The sequence below is a fragment of the Pinus tabuliformis genome, chromosome 4_1 (assembly GCF_031772625.1).
Source record: "Pinus tabuliformis cultivar Carrire ecotype Pingquan chromosome 4_1, CPIR1, whole genome shotgun sequence".
NCBI classification, from domain to species: Eukaryota; Viridiplantae; Streptophyta; class Pinopsida; order Pinales; family Pinaceae; genus Pinus; species Pinus tabuliformis.
The window spans coordinates 191,394,451-191,422,131 of NC_142303.1; the positions used below are offsets into that span (position 1 = coordinate 191,394,451).

A 27,681-nucleotide genomic window follows, 5' to 3' on the forward strand; every position below is an offset into this window, starting at 1 on the left:
TATCTATGCAGGCAGCCGAGGTACTTGAGAACCAAATGCTTCTCAAAATCCTTGATACCCAACTTCGTGTGAAGGGTATGAAAAACATTGGTAAACTCCGACACATCTTGGTCCCTTCGTTGTCGCAGCGTTGTCCACTTTATGTATTTATCCTCATAGCCCCTAACAGGGTAGTACTGCTCCTTGATGGCATCCCGAAACGAGTTCCAAGTGGCTGTGATTGAAAACAGTGAGTTCGTACTTTCATCCTTCTGGTCACAGTAGGTTTCCCACCAGTGCTTGATGTGGGGGGCTGCTTTGAGAAGTGCAAAGGTGATCTTTTCTTGGTTGGAAAAATCATGAACGGAAATATATCCTTCTAGCAAATTTAACCATTTATCTACATCGTCTGCATCTATTTGACCCTCAAATATGGGAATGTCAAAGTTAACTTGTACCTTAAAGGATGTGGTGCTTCCAGAGTAGTTGCTGGAAGTAGATGCATCGCCCCTGGGTAGCTGCTGAGGGATCTGGGCAACATTGTCCATCATTGCGTTCCTTTGTCGCTCGAGGGCTTCCTCGAGCAAGATTTTGATAGGATCTCCTGCGTCCTCGTCTTTCTTTTCATCTGCCATGGGAGGTCGTTGGGATTTGCGAGGTTGGTCTTGCAAAGGTTCGACCAGGTTAATCCCTAACTCCTTATATCCCGACCTCGTTAGGGACATGCAAAGAAAAACAGAGAAAGAGCAGACCGCTCTAATACCACTGATCCAGATTTAAACAGGAACGCAACAATTTACAGATATAACCATAAATACAAAGATGCAGTAGAAATAACACTTCATTTCATAAATATCAAATACTGAAATATGCTTACAAACATAATGGAAATAAGAATAGCTTGGGCAATGGTAGCTTATCTCTGAGAAGAGATGTGGCGGCTACATGCCTCTCAACTCGTTACAATGAGGCTCAAGGGCCTTTTTATTATTGAACAATAAGAGCAAACGCTAAAAAACCAAAATTCTAACCCGAGGAGATGTAACACCAAGAGCTTATGGGCCTTGTTGGGATGAGTTGGACAACCAACTTCCCGGGGTCACGACTTGGTCATATTATCTCCGTTTGACATGCATGATAACTCGTTGGAAATATCTCTTCGAGGACTACGATGGAAAATACGATTTTAGGCAAAATCGCTAGCAGTAGATTGCCAAAACAACGTCGTTTAGGGCCTCAAAACGACTCCAAAAATTTAGGACCTGAAAAACTGCTAAAAGTAGTAAATTGTGCTACAATTAAGGAAATTGAAAAACTGAAAGAAACAATGGTGGGGGTCCAAGTGGAATTGGTAGGTGGCCACCAATACCCACCTGGATCACCTGGTCCACCGCGGTCGATCTAGAGGTTATATATCTAGTTGCGGGCGGTTTAGGGCGACATCCGAAATTCTTACAATTATTCTAGACTACGTATCATCACGGATTACCCAGGTAATTTGTTATGAGACTAGGGTAAATATGGTTTAATACTGAATTGGTTTATCAAACTTTGGATGGTTGAATATACTCTGCGGAATATTGTATTTTTGGTTGATGGTTGATCTTATTTATTATGGATTCAAGAATAGTATTATTTGCTCTTATAAGAATTTCTATTATTTTTGAAGGAATTTTTTATTTCATGGAGTGCTCTCTTTTGAAGGAGTAAAGAATTCTGTTTGAAACCCTAGTTACGTAAGGAATCGTTAGGGAAAAATTGCATTAGGATACTACAAATGATTGGACATGGTTGTATCCTCCTAAAAAGAATGAAAAACCTCAATCCCTAGAACCTCTGGGCAACTCCAAGCCTTCACCTTACAATTTTGATTGGTTATATCATCCAAAGGGAGATACAAGAAATCCATCTCTTGAATCTGATGGTTCTGATAGCGTAGCAACGCCAACTGTTCAACATAATATGATGGTCACTAGAGTGGAACCAACACAAAGTGAGTCAGTGAGTACAATAGAAAATCAACCCACGGAGGAGACCCCACTTTACAAATTCACTTGGGCGATTGAGCATGTCTCCAGTTTGAATATTAATAAGTGTTACTCAGAGGTTTTCATAGTAGGGGGTTATAAATGGTGTGCATTGATATTCCCTAAAGGGAACAATGTGGACCACTTGTCCATTTACTTAGATGTGGCAAATTTTGCTACATTACCTTATGGTTGGAACATATATGTCTTATTTAGTCTGGTTATTATCAATTAGATTCATCAAAAGTTCACCGTCAAGAAAGAAACATATCACCAGTTCAATGACTAGGAGAGCAATCGGGGATTCACATTGTTCATGCCTTTACTTGAATTTTAGAACCCCACAAAAGGATATTTGTTAGATGATATTTTTATTGTGGAAGCAAAATTAGTGCATGAAGGGTACTTGATTATTGGGCATATCATTCTAAAAAGCAAATGGGTTTTGTTGGGCCGAAGAATTAAGGGGCAACATGCTACATGAATTTGTTGCTCTATACATTATATAATATTCCTTACGCTAGAAAGGCTCTCTATCATGTGGCCACTATTGAAAATGATATACCCTCAAAACGAATTCCATTGGCTCTACAAAGCTTGTTTTATAAAGTCGAGTACAGTGACACTGGAAGAGTTTCAACGAAAGACTTGAAAAAATCATTCAAATGGGACACACATGATTCTTTCATGCAACATGATGTGCAGGGGCTAAACCTAGTGCTTTGCGAGAAGTTATAAGATAAAATGAGGGGCACAACTGTTTTGGATACAATAAACTATCTATCTGAAGGACATCCTATGAACTACATTGAATGCATAAATGTGGATTAAAAATCTACAAGGAAGGAATCACTCTATGATCTACAACTTGATGTTAAAGGCTGCAGAGATGTCTATTGTTCATTTGACAAGTATGTGGAAGTTGAACAACTTGATGGTGATAACAAATATCATGTAGAGCAATATGGACTACATGATGCAAGAAAAGGTGCTATTTTCCTTAATTTTCCTCCTCGTACTGCAACTTCAGTTGAAGCGATTTGAATACGACCGCATGCGAGATACAATGGTCAAAATAAATGATACATATGAATTTCCACTTCAACTTGATGTGGATAGAGATTTTAAATTTCCATGAAACTCCGCAACTACTTAGATGAATAACTGAAAACTAAAACTAGTTTACTTTCACCAAGATATAGAGTTTCTTAACCATTAATAAGTAGTGGAATAAAAACATGGAGATAAAAACACATGCACAAATGGACACGCTTGCTTTCTCAGGAAACCCAACTGGGAAAACTTGCTTGCTTGATATGGCTATTTTATTGATTGTTCTTGAGCACTTGGATCTATTACAAAGCAATCTATCTCTTTAAGAAAGCATTTTACTTCTTACACAATTCTCAACTGATACAATTGATCTTCGCTGGCCATGATCCTGCTTGATCTCGACCCTCTAGCACACAATTGTTTCTCTACTACCTCCTTGACTTGCTTTGCAAAACTTGCTCTCTTTTGCTTGATCTTTGTGCACTAGAGGCTCCTTAATCCTTGCGCACTAGGTACCTATTTCCTAGTGCACATGAGCCCCTATTCTCTAGCACAGATCAACTCCTCTTTTATAGGGAAAATCCCCATTTCCTTGCGCACTTCATACAGCCTATTACTTAGGATCCAACTCTTTACTTTGCGCACAACCAACTCCTAAATCCTAGTGCATTTGTGCCTCCCATATCTTAGGACACAATTCCTCTCTCACAAACTCGTGAGCTTTGTCATGTCACACAAACCTTTGCGCACAAAACAATGAATTCCTTGTGCCCTCGTCCTCCTCTTTACAGGCCCAATTCAAGCATGGAAAGAGGCCTAATTCTAATTTAGAACTTGACTTTTGATTTATGAGTTAACTGAGAGTGATACTCTTTCTCTCCAATCAATACTGGAGTTCTTAATTGTCCTTCTTTCAATCAAGACTGAAGGCTAATTCGCTCTAATTGAACTACTATTACCACCTCGTTCTATAGTCAAACTAATGAAGACTCCTATATAACTGAAGCTTCAACTCTATGCATGTTAACTTCATGATTATTCCAATAAACTAGAAATAACTCATCCTAACTGAAGTCTAACTCACGAGGACAATTCAAGGTCTTCACTGGCTAAGGCACAACCCAAAAGACCTTGCTCGCTACATATTCAACACTCCCTCTTAGCGAGGAAAATACTTTTGGAAGAACGTCTTCCACTTGGATCTCTCTGCAACACTACTACGTTATCCGCTGCTGCAACTGCTCCCTCTGAACTAGAAGATTTCCTTGCTTGCTATTGTGGAATCTGATCTAAAGACCTTTTCCTTCCAACCATGCTCCTATTCTATCAGTCTATAGCCTCAGTCACAAACACCATGTACCCCAAGGTGGTACTAGGAGGTCCAACTCTCTTTTGATCCTCCCTAAACAAATCTTCTAACCACTTGGTCCGAACTCTCCCTGTACTGGAAGTCACTGACGGAGTGGCTACATCCACTTGCCCTGGTCTCTGCCCCTCATTATCCTGCTGGTCGACCCACTTGCCAACTAGCGAAGACTCAAACTGTGATACTGGCTGAGGTTCCTTCTTGAGAGCTCTAACTTGCTCTCGCTCTAAGGACTCCCTCAAAGCTCTGTTCTCCTCCACCCTCATGTCTCTATTCTGTGCAATTCCTGCCTTTCTGCTCAAGGCTGTGCTTGTCTCAACTTGTAATAGATACAAATTCTTCTTCCTTAAACTTATCTGCTTATTACATTTAGAAGCTAAGTGTTGGAGGTAAGCCTTAGATTTCCTAAAGATGACATCATAACCCTTGTCCTCAAGGGTAGCTATTGAAACAAGGTTTTGCTTCAGGCCTGAAACATACAGGACATCTCTGAGATGGAGAGAGCTACTTGACTCCCTGTCAAAACTGACATTACCAACTCCCCCAGTTGCGTACTTGCCATCATTTCCTAGTTCAATCTGAAACTGCATGTCCTTCTCCTTAAGGTGACTGAAATATTACTTGTTCCCAGTCATGTGGAAGGATGCCTTGAATCAATATACCATACATTGTTGTCTGTTGAGCTTGCCATGTAAGCTATCAATGAGAAATCTCTCTTGAACTGAGCAGAAAACACATCTATCTCAGCTGTTGCAGCTACAAGATCTATACTGGAATCCTTTTGATTAGGACACTTAGTGGCAGAGTGTCCAATTGATGGCAATGGAAGCATTTGATCTTGCTTAGATCCTTCTTCTTCTTCTTGCCCTTTTGACTGGACTCGGTCCCTCCTTGGCCCTTCTTTCCCTTGGTTGTTCTACCTTTGCCTGCCAGGGCAAAGTTCTCCTCGTCCTCTGTTGGAGCTTCTCAACCAGCGCTTGGCACTCTTCAGATTTTTTTCTTGAACGCAATCACTACATAACCTTTTCCAACTGGGAATATTGTCTCTTCCACTTACTGCATCTTGGAAACTATACCAAGACTTGTGAAGTCCTAGAAGTGCAAGACTCGTAAGGTCACTCTGCTACAATCACGCCCACTCCACCTAGCTTCCTAGCATCACTGGAACCCTGATACAGATCTAAGATGGCTTTAAACATCTCATATGTTGTCTTCTTCTCATGGAGATAAGGAATAATATGATCTCTGATCCCCTCAAGAATGATCCTCCTCATCTTGGTGTCACTCTTGTTATCCTAGATCAACTGTTGGGCATGTTGAGGTGGAGCTATTGCTTGCTTCACAAACTCGAGCACTCCATTATCTTCCTTCACTACTGAGATATGCTCCTTCCATTAGTAGAAATTTGAGGTTCCTTCTAAATTGTGATTTAACCTTAGCCTTTGGAATGCCATACTGCTATCCAAAGAATTGCTGTGCTCTTCAAACTCTAGCGCAAGCCTTTTGCTTGATTTGTGCTGTCCACTAATTGGTTAATTTGGTGCTAACCTTTATACTAATCTCTGCTCTAAAACCATGTTAAATTTCCATGAAACTTTGCAACTACTTAGATGAATAACTGAAAACTAAAACTAGTTTACTTTCACCAAGCTACAAGGTTTCTTAACAATTCATAAGCAACGAAATAAAATCACAGAGATAAAAACACATGCACAAATGGACACACTTGTTTTCTAAAGAAACCCAACAGGGAAAACTTGCTTGCTTGATGTGGCTATTTTATTGATTGTTGAGCATTTGGATCTATTACAAAGCAATCTGTCTCTTTGAGAAAGCATTATACTTACAGAATTCTTAGCTCATATAATTAGTTTTGGTTGGCCTTAATCTTACTTGATCTCGGCCCTGTAGCACACAATTGTTCCTCTGTTGCCTCCTTGACTTGCTTTGTAAAACCTCCTCTCTTTTGCTTGAACTTTGCGCGCTAGAGGCTCCTTAGTCCTTGCACATTAGGTCCCTATTTCCTTGTGCACTTCTTGCCTCCTATTACTTAGGACTCAACTCCTCTTCTTTTTGCACAACAAACTCCTAAATCCTAGTGCACTTGTGCCTCCTATTTCTTAAGACACAATTGTTGCACTCTCCACAATCAAGGCTCTCTCACATACTCGTGAGCTTTGTCTTGTCACACAAACCTTTGTGCACAAAACAATGAATTCCTTGTGCCTTCATCCTCCTCTTTATAAGCCCAATTCGAACATGCAAGGAGGCCCAATTCTAATTTAAAACTCGATTTTTGATTGATGAGTTAATTGAGAGTGACACTCTTTCTCTCTCCAATCAACATTGGAGTTCTTAACTTGTCCTTCATTCAAGACTGAAGGCTAACTCATTCTAACTGAACTGCTAATTGCCACCTTGTTTTGTAGTTAAACTAATGAAGAATTCTATGTAATTAAAGTTTCAACTCTACGTATGCTAACTTGGTGATTATTTTGGCAAACTGGAAATAACTCATCCTAATTGAAGTCTAACTCATGAGGACAATTCCAGGTCTTCACTGGCTAAGGCACAAGCTAGAAGACCTTGCTCATTATTGCTCGCTACATTTTCAACAAGAGACAATGGCGAATATCTTTCTCCAGATGCAGATAACAATGTGTGCAATTTATACACTCTTCATAGTATTTTGGTTCATAGTGGAGGTGTGCGTGCTAGTCATTAGTATTCTTTCATTAGACCAACTCCCTCAGACCAATGGTACGAGTTTGATGATGAAAGAGTCACAAAGGAAGAGGTAAAGAGACCATTGGAGGAACAATATGGTGGTGAAGAGGAGCTTCCTCAGCCAAATCCAAACCTCATCAATAGTCCAAGGTTCATCAAAACACCATTTAAATTTACCAAATACACTAATGCTTATATGCTTGTATATATAAGATAAAGTGACAGGGATAAGATTATTTGCAATGTTGATGAGAAAGATATAGTGGAGCACTTGCAGGTAAGATTGAAGAAAGAACAAGAAGGAAAGGAGAAGAAACGAAAAGAGAAGACAAAAGCACATCTTTATACTATTTTTAAAGTGGCACAGGATGAAGATCTTGTAGAACAAATTGGTAAGGACATATATTTCGAACTTGTCGATCATGATAAGGTTCAGAGGTTTCAGAAGCAAGTTCCTTTTGTCTCTTTCAAGGAAGAAGTTGGTAAAGAAGCTGACATTCTAGTGCAATTTCAACACTTTGGGCTATCGGCTAAGTGCCACAACCATACACACTGTTCTAACAGATCCTTATCAAAACCAAAAGAATCCCATTCTGTTGACTATCTGAGGAAGATTTCAAACAAGGCACACATTGCAACTTCAAACAGGGCACAGATTGTAGAATTGAGATTGTTTTTGGACGCCGAATATGGTATGGATTTTCAATCACTCCCACCTCCTGCATCAAGCAAAGGCAATTTTATTCCATTCCTCTGTGCCAAGGAAAAGGCAAACTTGTGGAATCAAATTTCTAAGAAAGTGATACCACCAACTGTTGATAGTATTGACCATCTGGAATATAAGATACGATGGCCTTTACAAATTCATTTGAAATTGGGAATGTGGGGAGAAAGCTTGGCAGTGACTATTGCATAATGATTTTCCCCGCCCATTGTTAGGCTAGGCTTGGTAAATCTACGAATAGTTCGATTTCTTATTATGAAGATTCATTAATATATACATTAGATAGGGAGACTCTTGGAATTCATATTTGAATGTCTCTTCATCTTCTTATTTTCATATTTACAATATTTACAATATTTTCCTAATCCCGAAAGATTAGGTGTCAACATTCCCCTCTTAATCTGAAGGGATGTTGGTGAGTCCAAGCATCATTCTGAATCTTTCAAACTTTTCTTCCAAGCGCTTTGGTGAAGATCTCTGCAATTTACTCATATATGGAACACTAGCATAGGTGAATAGTCTTGGCCTCAACATGATGTTTAATCAAATGATACTTTGTATTGATATGCTAGGTTCGATCATGGAATTCTTGGCCAATTTTATTGTAGGAGTTTTATCAATTAAAAGAGGAGTAGAATGCACTTGTTTCTCCTGCAAATCTTCAAGAATGTTTCTGAGCCACAATATCTCCTTTGTTGCTTTTGCAGCGTCCACATATTCTGCTTCTGTTGTTGAATCTACTGGAATTGATTGTTTGCGTGGCCTCTAGGAGACAACTCCTGATCCAAGCCTCATAACATAACCTGAAGTAGATACTCCATTTTCTTTATCTCCATTGAAGCCTGAATCAAAGTATCCAATCACGCTGAGGTCATCCACCTATGTATATGAGTCCAAAGTCTTGAGTTCCCTTCAAGTAACTTAGAACTCTTTTTGTAGTAGACTGATGACCCTCACAAGGCTTTTGCATAAACTTGGAGAGGATTCCAACAACAAATGAAATTTCTGTTCTAGTAGTAGTTAGGTAGTTGAGACTTCCTATGAGATGTCTGTACTTAGTTGCATCCTCAAATTCATTTCCTTCTTTGGATGTAAGCTTTATATTTTGTTCCATTGGAGTGGTCAAAGGATTGCACTCAACCATGCCAAATTTGTACTTCTTTTGAGAGAGGAATATAAACTTATGATGTTGGGTTGCTTCAATACCTAGATAGGAGTGAATATATCCCAAATCTGTCATTTCAAAACCTTTCCTCAATTCTTTCTTTATGGATGCAATGTGATTTTCATTGTCCCTTGTCATCAGTGGATCATCTACATACACCACAAGATATACAACAATTTTGCCAACTCTCTTGACAAATAAAGTTGCATTATCAAGATCATAGTGTTTGAAATCTAATTTCAGAAGATGTTCAGTCAATTTCGCATACAAGGCTCCTAGTGCTTGTTTGAGACCATACAAGGATTTGATAAGCTTACATACTTTGTGCTTTTGTCCCTTCATAACAAATCCTTCTGGTTGAGACATAAAAACATTTTCTTTCATATATCCATTAAAGAAGATAATTTTTACATGCATTTGACGGACTTTCCATCCATTCTGCGCTGCCAAGGCAAAGAGAGTTTGGATGGTAGCCCATTTTGTTGTGGGGGTAAAAGTCTCTTCATAATTGACCCCTTCTTTATGTGCAAAACCTTTTGCCACGAGCCTTGCTTTGTGCTTGTCATGTTGTGAGCCATTTGATTTGTAGTTGATCTTGAAGACCCACTTGCATCCAATCGGTTTAGTTCCAAATGGAGGGTCCTCCTTCCAAGTTTCATTCTTTATTAGAGCGTCATACTCTTTCTGTATTGCTTCTTTCCATTCATCATGAGAAGAAACTTCTTTAAAGGAAGTTGGCTCAAAATCTGTAGACAAATTTAATTCACAATCACAAGAAACATCCATATCAACAGCTGAATCAGAATTGTGTACATCACCTCCATTCTGTCTAGTAGAACTTCTCATCCTGTCTTTCCAAGCTCATTAGGATGAACACTTTCAAGTATCTTAGTGAGCCATTCTGAGATGGCCTAGGCTGTTCAGTTGACTGAGATGGGGCTTAATCAAGATTTAGCGTTTCGATTCTCTCAATCACATCACTCAAAGTGTCTTCTTGATCAGTGGTTGGAGCTTCATGAGGGGGAGAGAGTGCTTCAAAAGGAGATTCCATAGATTGATCCACAATAGGGATTCCCCCCTTCAAGGTGTGGAATCTCATTATCAAATTCTTGAAAAGGTTTTGCATACTTGAATCTATCAAAGTGTTTAAGTTGCTGCTCAACAATATTGTCTGTCTTGGAAGATTCAAGAAAAATCACATCTCTAGATAATAAAAACTTCTTATTTTTTTCATTGTAGAGACAATATGCTTTGGAGGTATTCGAGTACCCCAAGAAGATACACTTTTGACTCCTCGTACCAAGTTTGTTTCTCTGTTCTTTTGGAATCAAGACATAACAGGTGGAACCAAAAACCTAGAGATGCCTCACCAAAGGAATGTGGCCATACGACATTTCATAGGGAGTCTTGTTTTTGAGAGCATGAGATGGACATTTGTTTTTAATATAAACTGCACGTAGAACTGCATCAACCCAAAACATCAACTTAACATTTTTGAAAAACATCATTGAACGTACAATATTTAAGATTGCCCTGTTCATTCTTTCGGCTACACCGTTCTATTGAGGATTATAAGGCATAGTTGTTTGATGTTGGATGCCATGCCGACGAAGATAGTTTTTGAATTCATTTGTAGTATATTCTTTTTGCATTATTGTTACGAATAAAACCAATATGAGATTGTGTATTGTTTTCAATCCATACATTAAAGTGTTTGTAAGTTTCAAAAGCTTTAGATTTGTTCTTCAATAGATATACCCAACACTTTCTGGTGTAGTCATCATGTATTTATTTGCATTTATAGAAGGAACATGCATAGGGCCACACATTTCAGAATGAATCAGTTCAAGTTTTCTATGAGCTCTGGAAAGTGAATCATGAAATGGCTATTTGCTATGTTTTCCTAAGATACAAGCATTACATTGCTTAAGTTTCCTAGGAATGGTTGGTAAACCAGTTACACCATTTCTCTTCAATAAACAAAGACCGTCATAATTCAGGTGTCCAAATCTAGCATGCCATAAGACACTGGATGGTAGTGTACCTTCACCTTCATCATACTGAGAACTGTATGCAAATTTTTGTGCACGAGCAAAGGTTCCTTGCAGCTTCAAGAGTCTTTCTTCTTCTATCCCAGTGATGTAGAAGAAAGTCAAGGAGATCGGGAAGTTTGATCTTGACGGTGCCAAGTTTGGATGGCTTGAGTTTTGACTTGTCTGCAAAGTAGACTGCTCCATCAACACTGTCTCTAAATTCTTCAAAGAAGTCCTTTCGAAAGGTCATGTGGTAGGTTGGTTCTGAATCAAGCAACCATGCATCTTTGCATGAAGTAAGTGAAGCATTAAACAAGTCTTTAGTTACTCCAATATTGCAATGTGCCACAATATAATGAGCGCATTCAAGTGCTTTAGCTTTCCCTGGATTTGGTGATTTGCTTTTGTCTTCATTTCTTTCTTGTCTGATTCTTCCCCAAGAGAGATTGCATGTGGAAGCATCATGTCCATTTCTGTTGCAACGTATACAATGAAGATCAAGTCTTCCTCCTTGGTAATGTCCCCCCTGCCTTCACTATTCTTGTTTCCACGCCCTCTTCTACCACCTCTTCCTCTAGAAGAATCCTATGCCTTATTCTTCTCTTTCTATGCAAGGCACACAACTTCTTTAGAAGACTAAGTAACTGTCTTCCTCTTTCCAAAAGATTTTTCTCTTTCTACAAACTTCTCCACAAGAGAATCAAAGGTAATCTCTTTAAGTTTTCCACTAGCTTGTAATGATTCAAGGTAGTGAGAATATGTGGGATATAACGCCTTGATAAAAGTTGTGAGAGGAACATCTATTTTAACATTGTTGGCTTCTACATCATGCATAATAGCTTTGATTTCAGAGGTTAGGACAAGGGGATCATCATCTTTCGATTCAAGATCTGAGTGTGAGTCATATAAGTCTTTCAGCTTCTTTAAAGCATTAAAGGCAGTTGTAAATGGTGAAATGTGATGACTCACCTCTTCATTCACTGATGCAACAATCAAGGCATAGGCCTTGTTGTTCTTGTTCTCCCATACGTTGAGCTCTTTTTCTGAAGTGGGATTTTTTCGGAGGATTTCTATCTTCTCCTTCACAAACACCTTTCCATAATTCATTGAAAATGAGAGAATGCTTTATTTTTCTGGACCATTCTTGATAGTTCTCTTTGCTAGTGAGAACTATTCTAACTATGGAGATGAGTGAATGCATCTCTAGAAAATTTTTGAGTTGGGATTTGAATAGTCAAAATACAACAATATAATCTTGCATGAACAAATTTAATATCTTTGTACAAACAATAGAGACCCATCATACAAATTTTTCTGCAATTGTCTTCAAAATAACTCAAAAAACAATGATGCAAACAATAACGTAGGCTCTCAATATAGACCAACTCGCATATACAATCACATATAAACCAATGCATATAATATATACCACCAATGCATGCCTCAAATATGAACCAACGTATATCTAAAATATGGACCAACACATGCCTTGAATATGAACCAACGCATACAATCATACATGAACCAACGTATGCCATAATACATGAACTTCACTGTTCAAGGCATATAATATATAAGCAAATACCGATGCATATGAATATGAACCAACGAACCATATAGAGAGCATGAACCAACAACGAATCAAGAGTACAAACCCATGAACCATATACTTACGACATTCAACTAGAACTCATGGCATTCAACCAGATCATCGATTCAACACACTGTTGTATATAACTCACTGCAGAGATTAAACTATTCAACAACGCACTAGTGATAAACCAAAGCACCAAGACTAAACGCATAGAGAATCAATGCCAACACAACTTCACTGATATGACAAGTATAATCCAACGCACATATACAGAGAAGGGATATTTCAACTTATAACCAACTCCAATACACCACACATATTGGGAAAAACGGCCAGTTGTTGGTAGTAATTGCCTACGCGTTTATTCATCACAATAGGGAACCGTCTAGATACGGGCGACAACGGTCAATCGATGCCAGAAAACTTGACGGAAACCGGCTGTGAAGCCGTGCAACAGCTCGTCCAATTTAGTAGCTAGAGTTGGAATCGATGGGGAGCAAGGACGATGAAGACGCCAGCAGTTGTACTCATTGTCATCGTCACAAACCCCAAAAAAAATGACTTCAGTTTGATTCTGCGGAAGGCGATGGTCGAATTGTGTCCCAGAAATCGGCTTCTAGCTTATTCATCCGTCGCCATCAACACCTTACCACGGTGCCTGTCTTTTTGGATGTATCGTGTCTGTCCACATATCCCACACATACAACGTGTGACGTGTCCTCCACTGCACATACGCTCGTAAGCCAGAATCTTCCGCGTCATTCCTTGATCACCGCTATGTCCATTTTGTCCAAGCCCAATCGCTACCATTTGCTTTTGTGCCTCCCTACCCCACCATTTCATATGAATAGACCTTTAATTTATATATAGCGTCAATTAATTATATTATTAATTTGACATATAATTAAATAAATTACTTGTTAATTATATAATTAATTAAGTTATTTAATTATATAACATAATATATATATATATATATATATATATATTAAAAACAAAAACAAAATAATAAGTATTATATATATATATATAATATAAAATTTAGCATTTAAAAAAAATTAGTAAAAAAAATTAAAAAGTGTTAAGAAATATATATAATAAATTAGAGGTATGAAAAAAAATAGAGTTAAAAAAAAGAAATTAAATTATTAAAAAGAAATTAAAATTATTAAAAAATAAAATCGATAACCCTGGACTCAAATCAAAGTTACGAACGAATCATAGAAGATGAGCTACCAATGACGCAATCAAAGGAAGAAAGTATTAGCGGTCAAGTGTAAAGAAGACATTCGTGGCAAATAAGAGATCATGTCTTTTCATCGACAACATTAAAGCTGAGGACAAAGCTTTCGAAGGGAAGGGCTATGTTATGAATATAATTCATAACAAGTGAGATAAATAAAATGAATATAAATATTAAATAATTAAATATTGGTTATGTTAAATAGTCATTAAGTTAAGTGAAAAGGCATGTCTAAAAGACATGCCTAATCACGAAAAGTCACTTGCTGAGGTATAAAAGCAGGGCCTCATTGTAACATTCACATCGCTTATACATTATATATATTAATAAATTATTATTACAAATACCTGTGTGTATTTTAACATATTAAGTTTTCTTGCTTCAGCCATAGTTTTTATGCTTCAGAGGGATAGATGCACTGTTCAATACGCAATACATTCATCGCAAAGACTAGAGAGCAGAGGAATATTGATAACAAACCAGATGTATCACAAATGAACACATATGAACCTAGAGTTGCACGAGAAAATGTCCAACGGACTTGAATGTTGTATATGGGCCCGCACAAACTTCAATAAATAATTAATGCTCCATTCCAAAATGACACTCTTATAATTGGCCATTGGACAAAAGCAGAGGTAGCACGGTGACAGGGAAACAACAATATTGACAGTCGTATTGTTGACAACAATAATTGGACAATGATTAGGATAGTGATTGTGGAGTGCAGTGGTTGAGCAGCGTAATCAACCATTATTCTTCTATCTTTAGGTTGGTTGGGTGGTGCAAGGCGGAGAGTGAAGTATCTCACTCGTTATTCTTCTATCTGCAGGGTGGTTGGGGGTGCAAGGCTGAGAGTGAGGTCTCTCAGGTTGGAGCCTGAAAACACTTTAGGGTGGCAGGGTGGTGCTAGCGAAAGTTGTAGCTTGCAGGGTGTTGGAACTAATAAATTGGGGGGTTGGAGCGTCCTCTCAGTTGTTGCCGGAGAATCTTGGAAGTTGTAGCTTCCTGTTGATGTAATCTTTAAAGACCTATATTAAAATTGTTCGGTGTTTTTTTTTCTCTCGGAAGAGTTTCCACCTAAAAGCTCTTGTGCACTTCCCTTGATGTTGTGCATTGTTGAATGGTATTGTTAACTATTCATGTGATGTGATGTTGATTTATGTTTTGATTTAATGCTAATGTTATTAAATTCTCTGAAGATTAAAATTAACTAATTGAAGTGAAATATTGCTTCGTCCCCCTTTTAGTATTTCCAACAATTACAAAATAATGCAAAAAGAAATTGACACAATTATTGCAGACAATAATCAAGAAATCTTTCTCCTCAAGGACCATAGTGAAAAGTTACTTACACAAATTAACAACTGTAATAAATATAAGAAGTCATTGGAAAACAAAGTACAACAATGTATCGTGAGGGAAGCATCAAGATCCTCAAATGTGAAATTGCAAGTGGCGGAGGAAGGAAAAATATAGATTTAATCGACATCATAACTCAAGAAGATGCCAATTCGATTGAAGTAAAGACATACGTTGAAAATGTAGTGAGCAAGGTCTTCTGGCTTGTGCCTTAGCCAGTTAAGACCTCAAATTTTCCTCATAAGTTACACTTCACGTAGAATGAGTTATTTCCAGTTTACTGTAATAAAACATCAAGTTAGCATGCGTAGAGTTGGAGCTTCAGTTAAATAGGAGTCTTCATCAGTTTGACTATAGAACGAGGTGGCAATTAGCTGTTTAATTAGAGCGAGTTAAGCTCCAACGTTGATTGGAGAAAGGATGAGAAGAACTCTCAGTTAACTTGCAATCAAGAACTCAAGTTATAAATTTGAACTGGGCCTCCTTGCATGTTTGAAATGGGGGGCCTATAAAGAGGATGATGGAGGCACAAATAATTAATTGTTTTGTGCACAAAGGTTTGTGTGACAAGACAGAGCTCATGAGTTTGTGAGAGGAGCCTTTTTTGTGGAGAGCGCAAGAATCATTTCCTATAAGATGAACAAGTGCATAAATAAAAAAAATAACCTAGTTACGGGGTGGACTGTGAACAATACTTGGGAATATGAAAACGTATAGAAATTAGTGCCCATTGCAAGAAAAAATCTTTGACGGTGATTAAAATGTTTGGTTGTCCCTACTAAAATTGATGGATGATGATGACAAACTCTTTCGCTTCCAATCCCCAACTGCATGAAAGACAAATACCCCCCCTCGCCCCCCGCCCCCCTTGCCGCCCGCCCTTCCGCAACTTTGATTTCCATATTTTACATGGGCTTTCCCATGTAATGACGAATTTTTTTTGTAGTTTTACCACTAATATTACATATGAGGGGTGACACCATCATACATACAGAACGTCACATAATTATACTTTAATGAGGTCTTGACTTGACTTGAAGATGGAATTGCTTGACTGAGGAGACTCCTTTCTCATTTTGGTGGATTGTATTGGAACCTATTATCATCATGGTGGCATTTCTTGGTTGATGGAGCTTTGGGTCATGAGCTGGTGGTTTCACTTGATTTGATTGATAGATTTGAGATACTCTTTGGTGCTATGGTATGTCATTGGATGATCTTGTTCATGGTTGGCCTAACCTAACTCATATATGGTCTATTTTACTTTTTTATTATGATTTTGATTTATGGTCGGTTTACTAGGAGAAAGGACTTCTGTTACCAAGGTACAATACTTGAGTATACCCTCATTGGCACATATGTGAAAGTAATTTATTATTATTTTATTTACCAATGAGACCATTCCCTCTATTCATCCAGTAATCCCTTTGAAGGTCAATTATATTAATGAGCCACCCCCTTCACTAAAGTTTTTTAGTACTAAATGGATCAACCCCTTATTTCATCATGGCAATGCTACCTAAGTTGAACCACATGTTTTATTTTACCCATGTGCAAGGGGCTGGACACATACGGGGGTGAGAAAATAATATTTTAGAGCCCCTGCCTTGCATATCATTTAGCCCACGAATTACATGGAGTGATACCTTTGTCATGGAATCACAATGGGCACAGATTATTATTCCCTCCATTTGAGGGGGGCTGCCTACTTGCATGATGCTGCCCCCTAACATATGATTCGACTTAATTAAAATAGTGCCACCATTTGAACCATGGGTTTGATGTATCAACCCATGCAAGTAAATAAAGGGCATGCATTGTACCCTAGATCCTTTTATGTATTCAACTTTCGAGCTGCTTGGACCATGACTCTTGTTAATTATCACATGCTTTGGACATGAGGAGGGTTCCATACAATACACATATGTTGATGTCATCATACAATTGTTTATTGGTCATGGAAGCATATTAGCATTTGACATATATAAAGACACATGCCATTTACATAGTCATGATTGGGATCTCGGTCTCAAGCTGATTGTAAGATTAATAAACTACACCCCCAATTAAATGTAAGTTTTAATTCTTAGTTCAATAGAAATTTTATTTTATTTTATTTATATTATTTAATCGAAATGAGAATATTCTACTTAGTGGAATTGGTAACTTCATACATACGACAACTATTTCACCAAGTAGAACAACTTTTTTCGTAAATGCCACAAGGGCCAGCTTATAGTGTGTCTCCGGAGACTTGAACCCACACAATTGGGGACATGAAACATGTGCCATACCACTTGAGCTATGTTCCTTCAGCTTAGTTCAATAAAACTGGAAGACTTGAAGTTTGGATAAAGCATCTGTAGATGATCCGCAATGGATTTGAACACAAGAACATGGTTTCAAGGCTATGTACCTAAGTGCAATTCAACAAATTAATAAGGGTAAGAAAATAATAAAGTACAAGCAAGCATTAAAAAATAATTGAGACAAAAGAGAGAAAAACACAGAATTAAATAAAACAGAACAATGAAATTAGGAGAGAAAAATAGAAGAGAGGAACGGAAAATGAAAGGTCAATCTCTTGGCCTTCACATTGCTCCTCAACTCACCTATATCTTCTTTTAATTTGACTGTCAAAGGGTCTTCTGGCTAGGAGTAGATAATGCAAAGGAGCTGTGTGAATTGTTGAATGACCATAGAGCCATAAACTACATCATAACCTGATATTTCCAAAGTAAGACCAAACAACCATTTGAATGCTGGTTTCTTTTTAGATTTCCAAGGTAAAATCACTATGTTAGTAACTTAGTATGTCCATTATGTGTGGTGAGAGTCTCTTTTATGTGCTTGATATTTTGCTCTTATTCATAGTTAATTGCTGCCTATAGTTATTTTTATGTTGGGAATTCATTCCCCACAAGTTATAGTTTTGATTGTTTCGCTGAGAATTTCATTTTACATTGGCAATTGATGAATACCGATAGTTAAAAGGCACCCAATGTCCACTTCACTCTAAATTTTGAGATCAAAGGCTGTAATGAAAGCGTTGTTGCAAATTTCCATCTAGTTTCTATTTCTAATCCCTTGCAATTAGCAACTCTCTCTCCTTTCGTAGGTCGTTGGGCATCTGTTAAGGTTATATACTCATAATGGGGATGTCCTTGTGTGAAAATTTCATCTACTGAAATCCTATTGCAGCGACTGGAAATTATTTTTCTAATTGTTAATTAATTTAACAATTTATCTGCTATGGCAAATACCAAATAATTCACATTGCAACCTTCACAAATAAACTACAGAGGAAAATAACACTGGACACTGAGAAAATACTAGCACACAAACATAAAATTAACATAGTTATTTTTGGACAAATGTCCCCGGAAAAACCCAACTTGGGAAAACCGGTGCAGCAGCCGAGGGTTTTATTATTATGCAACGATGAATTTATCCGAGTAAAATTTGGTTGCTGAAAACTAGCAACCCTGTAGAGAAAATACTGGCAGAAATATCTTGAGGGAAGTTACCCCCACTCCGAGCAATCCCGCCACTTGACTGCTACTAAAGAGCAAGTCGTCCAAATAGGCCTGCACAGGCTCTGCGTCAACTTGAAGCTGTCTGCTCCTAGTCGCCCCACCTCACTCTCGGAGGTATGGCTGCCATCATAGCAAAGTCTTCCTCCAACCTGGAGGACAACTTGTCAATCTCGGCAGATGCTGCCACCTGGTCTTGCTTCTCCTGCTTATACTTCTTCTTAAGAGGACACTGCGTACTGTAGTGGCCAAACTCGCCACACTTGAAGCACTTGACCTTTGACAGGTCCTTCTTCTTCTTTTGCTCCCCCTGTCCCTCGCTGGGACCCTTCGATGCTAAGGCCACATTTTCCTCTTCCTTCTCACTCTTCAGGCCCTTGCTGCTGCTTCTGCTGATGGTACTCTTCAATAGAACTCGCCTTAAGTCCTTCAGTTGTAGATCAGCCCACATCCTCTCCCCTATTGGTAATGTGTCTCTGCCCAAAATGATTTGGACAAACACCTGCCAATCCTCTGAGACACTGTTTAGTGCCAGTCGTATAAGCTCTGTAGGTTGGGGCGCCTCCCCAACAACTGCTAGCTGATCATGAACCTCTTGAATCCTAGTGAGAATGCCATCTATGCTTTCGCCCTTTTGTATTCTGGCGCTTCTCAACTTCTCTTGGAGAAACATCTTCCGTTGCTCGAAAAAACTCTGATATAGCGTGGCAAGGCTATCCCACATCTCCATGGCTGTGTTCTGTCTAGATACACGCGAGACTATATGGTCTCGGACTCCATCCAAGATCATCTACTTTGCCTTCGCCATTTCTTTTTTGTACTCCTTCAACTGATCATGGTCCTGGGTTATTGCTACAACATTGTCCACATAGGTTTTCAGGGCATGTTCATCTAGAAGGAGGACACCCTAGCCTTCCAGATGACATAGTTTAAAGCTCCCTCCAACCTATCTTGATCTCTAAGCCCAACTGTGGTCATCTCAACAAAAGTTGTCGAAAACTCCCTCTTTCCCTTTGCTTGGCTGTTGGAACTACTATTCGCACCCCTTGCTGGAGTGAGAAAATTTGGTCACGGCTATTGCCAATTTGCGACTAGAAAATTGGACCTCTGAAACTCGAAGTCCACTGAGAGAAAATTTCCCTTTGTTGTGTGTGCTTTTCTCTTTCTACCGGCGTGGATTCTGCTATTGCAACTGCTACAAACCCCTCTGCGTCCAACCAAGGAATCTGCTTAGCGAAATACTGATTTGCCTCATCGAAACTGCTTTCTAGTTTTTCTACTGCTTGTTGGAACTACTTCTAGGCTCTATGAACTTTTCCTGCCACCTGCACTGGAAAAATCGAACCCTCTGCCTAGCAGTTCGAATTGCTAAGCTAGCGTCTATGCAAATCCCAGAAACTTGTCCTGCTGCTCTCTCTAAACAATGAATTTTTGCCTCTGCTTCTGAGCTTCCCGACTGATCACTCACGCTCTGATACCATGTAAAAATTTCATTTACTAAAATCCTATTGTAGCAACTAGAAATTATTTTTCTAATTTTAATTAATTTAACAATTTATTTGCTATGACAAATACCAAATAATTCACATTGCAACCTTCACAAATAAATTGCGGAAGAAAATAGTGCTCGAAACTGAGAAAATACTAGCATACACACATAAAATTAACACAATTATTTTTGGACAAATGTCCCCTGAAACTGGTGTAGTAGATGAGGGTTTTATTATTACGCAACATTAAATTTATCTGAGTACAATCTGCATGTCGAAAACTGGCAATCCTGCAGAGAAAATACTGGGAAAAATATCTTGAGGGAAATTACCCTCACTCTGAGCAATCCTGACACTTGATTTCTATTGAAGAGCAAGCTGTACAACTAGGCTTGTGCAGGCTCTACGTCAATCTAAAGCTGCCTGTCACACGTGCTGCCCGAATCATTTGCTAATCAAGCCGTCCTGCTTGTTGCTGACTGGGAAATGAAGACGTCTTCCCGACCTTTTGGAATTGAAGACGTCTTCCCTTAAGCAAAATCGAACTTCCCTTTGAGGCTCTACACTGCCTCTGCGCAACCTTTTGGATATAAGGATCCACGAGAGGCGGTTAGTCCATGTCATGAAACACATGGGGAGCGTTGGTTTATCCAATGTCCAACAATCTCCCCCCTAACACGAGCTGGGTGTGTATCGAACTCGTGACCTATGCTCTGATACCACTTGTTGGGAATCACGATTGCCGTTAAACCAAAACCACAGGTGTTAGTCAACGATCACATCGCCAAAGATAAGGATCCACGAGAGGTGGTTAGTCCATGTCACGAAACACACGGGGAGCGTTGGTTTATCCAATATCCAACAATCTCCCTCCTAACACGAGCCGGGTGTGTATCGAACTTGTGACCTACGCTCTGATACCACTTGTCGGGAATCACAATTGTTGTTAAAACCAAAACCCGCAGGTGTTAGTCAACGATCACATCGCTAGAGATAAGGATCTACCAGAGGTGGTTAATCCATGTCACGAAACACACGGGGAGCGTTGGTTTATCCAATGTCCAACACAATGCACTTCATCGGATTTGGAAAACTTTCTTGGCTCACTGTCTCTGCCGCTCACTATTGCTGCTCTCTGGAAGTTGAACTCCCAAGGAAATCGAACTCCTCAAGTGTGTTCTCCATCTACCCATCGACTTTTTCTTATAATCCTCTGTTGGACCTCCAATGACGAAGATTAAAACTTAATCAAGGGCCTAGATTAATTTTCTGTTGATCCATGTGAGTTTCTAGATGATTCACACCTTATCTCAATTAATTCTGATTAATTAACCAGATTCCCTAAGTCTAGACTTAGGAAATATTAAAAAATAGGCTAATAATCTACTTGAGACACTTCTAGGTGGAATTGCCAGAAATGATTTTTGGGTTATGGAGAATTGATGTGTTTTAACCTCTCCACAATGTTTCGAGACTAGAACACCTTTGATGCTACTGAAACTAACACCTTGCTACCTTGGTGTCTTGCATTGATTGCAAACGCAGATTTCAGACCAACGTCCATTGGCAAGCTTGCACTCTGTTAATTGATCCCTATTGAAGCCGTATTTTGTTACACAAATCCATTGGGGGCCAAATGTTGTGAGTTGGTCCCTTCTGAGGCCTTATTTATCTGTGGACACTGTATGCCCCTCTCTCTTTCCTTCCCCGTGCATTTGACTCATATCTATTCCAGGCCATGCCCCCTCTTTCATAAATGTATGCACCCTCTTTTCACATGCCTTTAATTAGTTGTCTTATTTGCAATGCATATGGAGAAATTGAAGAGTATGCATTGCCTATGAAAGTAATCTAAATGGTTTGTTGATTTGGGGTAGCATCGGATGTGCTCTAGCGACGAAAATTGGTGGAGAGGTTAGGGCACATGAGATCCCCAATACCCAGAAAGGGTTTGGGCAGACTCTAAACAGTTTGGGAGATATTAAAAAATTAATATTTTTAATGGAGTCCCTAGGTCTAAACTTAGGGAAATTAAAATATTAATGTGAACTAATATAAAATTATGTTAGAATGGTCCAAAAGACATGGATCAAGCCAGATCTAATCTTAGCTGTCGATTAGGGACTTAATCTCGGCTGTTGATATGTCAACGAAAAAAGTATAAGAGGAGGCTTCAGGGTCACTTGGAGAATACACCAGAGTGATCAGTCGTTCTATTCTCTAGAGCGGGGTTTGCTAAGAGAGATCGAATCAGTGATCAGGGGCAGTGAGTACGAGGCAGAGAGGTAGGGAGAGTGCCAAGAGACTAGCGCAGAAGCAGAGAGAGGCAGACACAGAGCTAGAGGGAGCCACAGAGAGGGTTTCAGGCTGACGTAGAGGCCAGCAAGGCTGATGCTGGGCTTCAGATTGTGCTGGAGAGGGATTTCGTGGAGCAGGCTTTCCGAATACTTGCTTCTGAAGAGAGGTATTGCTGCCAAATTTTTTTTATCTCTGTCGGGTTAGCCAATTTGGCACCCAGTGTACTTAGAAAAGAGCTGCTTAATAATAAAATCCTCAGATAGTTGCACCGGTTTTCCCACATTGGGTTTTTCCGAGGACATTAGTCTAAAAATAACGGTGTCATTTGTGTGCTTGTTTCTATTTCCTTAAGTTGATGATTTGTAATATGTTGAGCATGCACTTGTATTTATTTTCAGTATTTACATGGTAAATAACTTGTTAATTAACAGAACAAGTAGGTAGGAATAAATCAGTGAAGTGCATGGAGGGTTTCTAACTGGTAGACTTAGAAACTTCAACATGTTTGATATATAATAAAGTTGCTAGTAATTGCCAATAACTAATAAGCCTTGAAGGAGCAAACTGTTTTGGATACTGGGAACAATACTACAATTCATATAACAGATGGAAGAGAGAACAACTAATAACTTATGAATGGCATTTATGTCGCTTGCATTTCATTATGTATATATCCACTGATGGGGAATTGTTGCCTTTGGTCAAAAACATTGCTTGTCTTATTTTATGTTTGAGCAACCTATTGCATGGAGTGTGGGATTGACCTTTACTACTGGAACAATATAAATGGTTCATTGAAGTCTTTATTGTCGGAGCTAGATACTCTATGCGTTGTGGTTGTGGAACTAAAGAGTTATAATGTTTTGGTTGTTGGTTATTGGATTGAGCAATGACATAGGGTGCCAATTCATGATTTCATAAAAGAATGTCTTTGTAGCTGTGATTGGATTTTTGGAAAATGAATATTGTATACATATTTTACTTGTTTGGATTTGGATAGCATTATCATCTCTGACCTTGAATCATTCTAGAGCAATATCTGTTGAGAAATCTAGGGCAGTTAAGTTACGGGTGATTTCTCTTAACTTGATAATTGCTTGTGATGTTCTTTACTTCAATTTGTAGTATTTACAATTAGCTTCTTCCTCTCTTGATTATTATGATGTTCTTATCATCAAACAACTACCAAAAACATGAAGATCAATAGAACAAATGGACACAAGATGTAGGCTGCTAGCGAGGACCAAAACCTCTCCTAGAGAGGAAAACCCACAAGTAATCCTTCTCTTCTTATAGAATCTTCAAATGACGAATTCCAAGACCTTTAAACCCAAGAATGAGACCTGTGTTTTAAGACTCGGCCAAATCGACTCCGAAACGGCCGAGTCAAACCGGGTTAATGTGTGATCGGGTCGAAACGGCTAGTGACTCGGATCGGCCGACCGGGTTGTTTCCGAGCCGGCTGAGTTGGATACGGACTCGGCCGGCTCGGCAACAACCTGGTCGGCTCGGTAAGAGCGGCCATTCAACGGTTTTTAGCGGCTTTTTAAAAAAAATTGGTTTTTTGGGACCCCACAACCCATTCTAATGTGACTTTGGGTTCTTTAGCGTCCATTTCCCTCTCATAAACCCTATAAAACCCACCCAACCCTCTCATTTCCTCACAGCCAACTCATTGCATTTGAGTGAGAGTTTGTGAGGAGTTTGAGAGGAGTTGTGGAGTTTGTTTTTGGAGCAACAATGAGGAGTCTTGGGCAAGCATTGTAGCAGGAGTGAGGAGCTTCTTGGGCAGCCATTGGAGCAGCATTGAGGAGTTGGTTTGAGAAGGCTGTTTGTGCCTAGAGGTATTTTTTTTCACTTCTAAAAATCTGTTTTGCTTATTTATATTTTTGTGCAAATTTGGAAATTGAAAAGAGTGTTTTTTTGTGAATTAAATGAACATTGAAGCAATGCTATTTTTTTTTTCATTTTCAGATTTTTTCCTTTGATTTCCAAGTGAAAAAGTGGCACTTAGAGTGAAAGATGCTGCTTGGGCATATGTTGAAATGGTTGATAGTCAAATGCATTGCAAATTTTGCCATAGAAAAATTAAGGATGGTCCTGGGGGCATTAATAGGCTGAAACAACACTTGGCAGGGATTAGAGGCCAAATTACTCCATGTGAATCACCAGAAATTGGGGAGATTAGTAAGGATTTGTTAAATAACTCTAAGAAGTTTAAAGAAGAAAAGGCTAGGCAAAAAGAAATAGAGGCTGCAATTGGGAGGAAGAGGAGTATACAAAAAATGATGGCTAGCAATCCCCATTTTGATTTTGAGGGTACTTCTTCTATCCCTTGTACTGATGCATCCAACCCCTTTCGAGATGTTCCTCCCTCTTTTGAGTCTATTCAAGAAAAGGGTAAGGGTAAAATGAAAAAGAAGGGTGATATGAATATCAAAAGTTATTTCACTGTCACACCCTCCTCTCCATCAGATGCACATGTTACTAAAGCGAGTAGAACTTTGTAACCCACTTTAGATGACCATTGGAAGAAAGAATTGAGGGAGACTGCTTGTGATTACATATGTAGATGGTGGTATGATGCTGATATCCCCTTCAATGCTTCCCGTTCACCATATTATGAGCCTATGTTTGATGCCATACATGCTGCTGGAAAAGGCTTCAAAGACCCTACTATGCATGAGATAAGGGGGTATCGTTTGCAGAAAGAAATTGCCTCCATTAATGAGTATTTGAAATATTTCAAGGACTCATGAGCAAGAACAAGATGTACCATCATGTCAGATGGATGGACTGATCAAAGGAACCGTACCATCATAAACTTTCTTATCTTCTGCCCACAGGGAACCATGTTTTTAAAATCAGTTGATGCATCTGATTGGGTGAAAGATGGACAATTGCTGTTTTAGCTATTGGATGAGGTTGTTGAGGAGGTGGGGGTGGCTAATGTTGTTCAAGTCATCACAGATAATGCCTCTAACTATGTTCTTGCTGGTAAATTGTTAGAGGAAAAACACAAAACCATATTTTGGACCCCGTGTGTTGCACATTACATAGAACTCATGCTTGAGGATATTGGGAAATTAGATTGGGTCAAAAACAGTTTAGATCATGCCAAAAGCATAACAAAATTTATCTACAACCAGTCATGGATTTTGAGCCTTATGAGGAGACACACAGGGGGTAGGGATATTGTTAGGCCTGCCATCACTGGATTTGTTACTCATTTTTTGACATTGCAATCTATGCTTTTACAACATAGAAACTTGGAAAAGATATTTTCCAGTGATGAATGGAATCAAAGCCAATGGTCTCTCAAACAGGAAGGCAAAGAATTGAAAAAAAAAGTTAATGAAGAAATATTTTGGAGAAAGGCAGTAGAGATTATGAAGGTTGCTGAGCCACTGGTTAAGGTGTTGTGTTTGGTGGATAGGGAAAGATTGGATATGGGCTTCATTTATGAGAAATTGGATCAAGCAAAGGAGCAAATAAAGAGGGCATACAAGGATAAAGTGGCTAAGTATGGGCCCATTTGGGCAATCATCGATGAAAGATGGAACTATCAACTCCATCGCCCTATACATGCAACTAAGTATTTTTTTGAACCCACAGTATAATTATAAAGCTCTAGCAGTAGGAGCTTTGAGTGGGGAGGTTAGAGATGGATTGGTTGACTGCATTGATCGCATGATCCCATTGGAGTGTGGTCAGCTGGAGATACACCGACAGGTCACAACCTTAAGCAAAGCCACTTGTACCTTTGGGAAGAACCTAGCAAAGATTGCAAGTGAAGTAGATGAGCCAGGTCAACAATAATTTCAATTTTCAAATTCTTAATACTTATTTTGTTAAATCGTTTATAATTTGAAAGTTGGATATAATTTGTAATTTTGTTGCGCTAACTCATTACACTACTATGTTTTTTGCAGCATAATGGTGGGAGGCTTTTGTGGTAGCCATTGTCCTCAATTGCAGAAGTTTGCAATTTGTATTTTGAGTCAAACTTGCAGTGCTATTGGGTGTGAGCGCAATTGGTCTGTCTTTGAGAGGATTCACACGAAGAAGAGAAACCATTTGGATAAAAAATGTTTAAGATCTAGTCTATGTCCAATACAACCTCCAGCTTAGACGCAACCAATTGCTGAACAAAAGACCTGATTCAGACCCCATTGTGTTGGAAGATATTGATCCAACATCAGATTGGGTAGTGGAGAGTCATTTAGCAGAGTTTGATTCTGATGAGGAACTTGATTTTGATTTACAGACAGTGGCATCACTTAAACATAATGTTCAGTGGAATGCAGATGCACTTGTACCAACTTTAGGGCCAGCCCCAAGTTCTCTAGTTGCAGGCGCTTCCTCTGCTCAGTGATGATGGAAGCACATATCTCGTCTATCTCAGTAGCCACCAACTGCACAGCCTGCTAGTGCTACCACTTCTACAGTTGCAGTTGGAGATGATGATGAGGAGGAGCCATGAGCTTCCCTGTTTGACTCTGATTTAGAGGGTGAGCCAATTGTTGTTGGCTCCTCCAGCAGTAGCCAGTAGTACTGGTCACAATTTACTTTTGTTGTAGACGCTATTTCTAGCCTCCTTGGTTATGTGTTTTTGTTTTGATCTCTATATCATCATCATGTATTAGACAATGCACTGGGTGCCATTTTGATATAATGGATATATTCATGAACCTACTTTGATCATATGTTGTCCTCTATCTATATTCTAAAGCTTTGTGTTTGGAAACATGAATGAAAATCTTTAAAATTATGTTTGTTTTTTTTGTTTTTTGTTTTTTTTTTTCTAATTATAAAAAAAAATTATTTAATGTATTTTTTACAGTGGTCGAGTCATTGAAATCGAACCGGCCAAGTCGGAGTCGACCCTCGGCCGAGTCGGAGTCAGCGTCGGAGTTTTAAAACATTGATTGAGACCCCTTGAAGACCAAATCGACCTTCCCTTTTGATGAGCAACAAATTTTGTTCTTTCAACAACTTTTGCAACTTTGACTCCAATAAATTTTTGCAACTTCGACCTCCAACAACAAATTTTGGCCTTCACTACAAGTCTGCAATTTTCGGCCCTT

The 27,681-nt window shown here is 38.9% G+C and overlaps 1 protein-coding gene and 1 pseudogene across 2 annotated transcripts in view; both read left to right on the plus strand.

Moving 5' to 3' along the window:
* LOC149174858 (NagB/RpiA/CoA transferase-like superfamily protein) overlaps window positions 1-27,681 on the plus strand; it is a 132,425-nt gene that overhangs the window by 81,669 nt on the left and 23,075 nt on the right. The gene's annotated exons all lie outside the window — the stretch shown is intronic.
* Window positions 1,945-8,068, plus strand: LOC149174859 (ubiquitin C-terminal hydrolase 12 pseudogene; annotated as a pseudogene).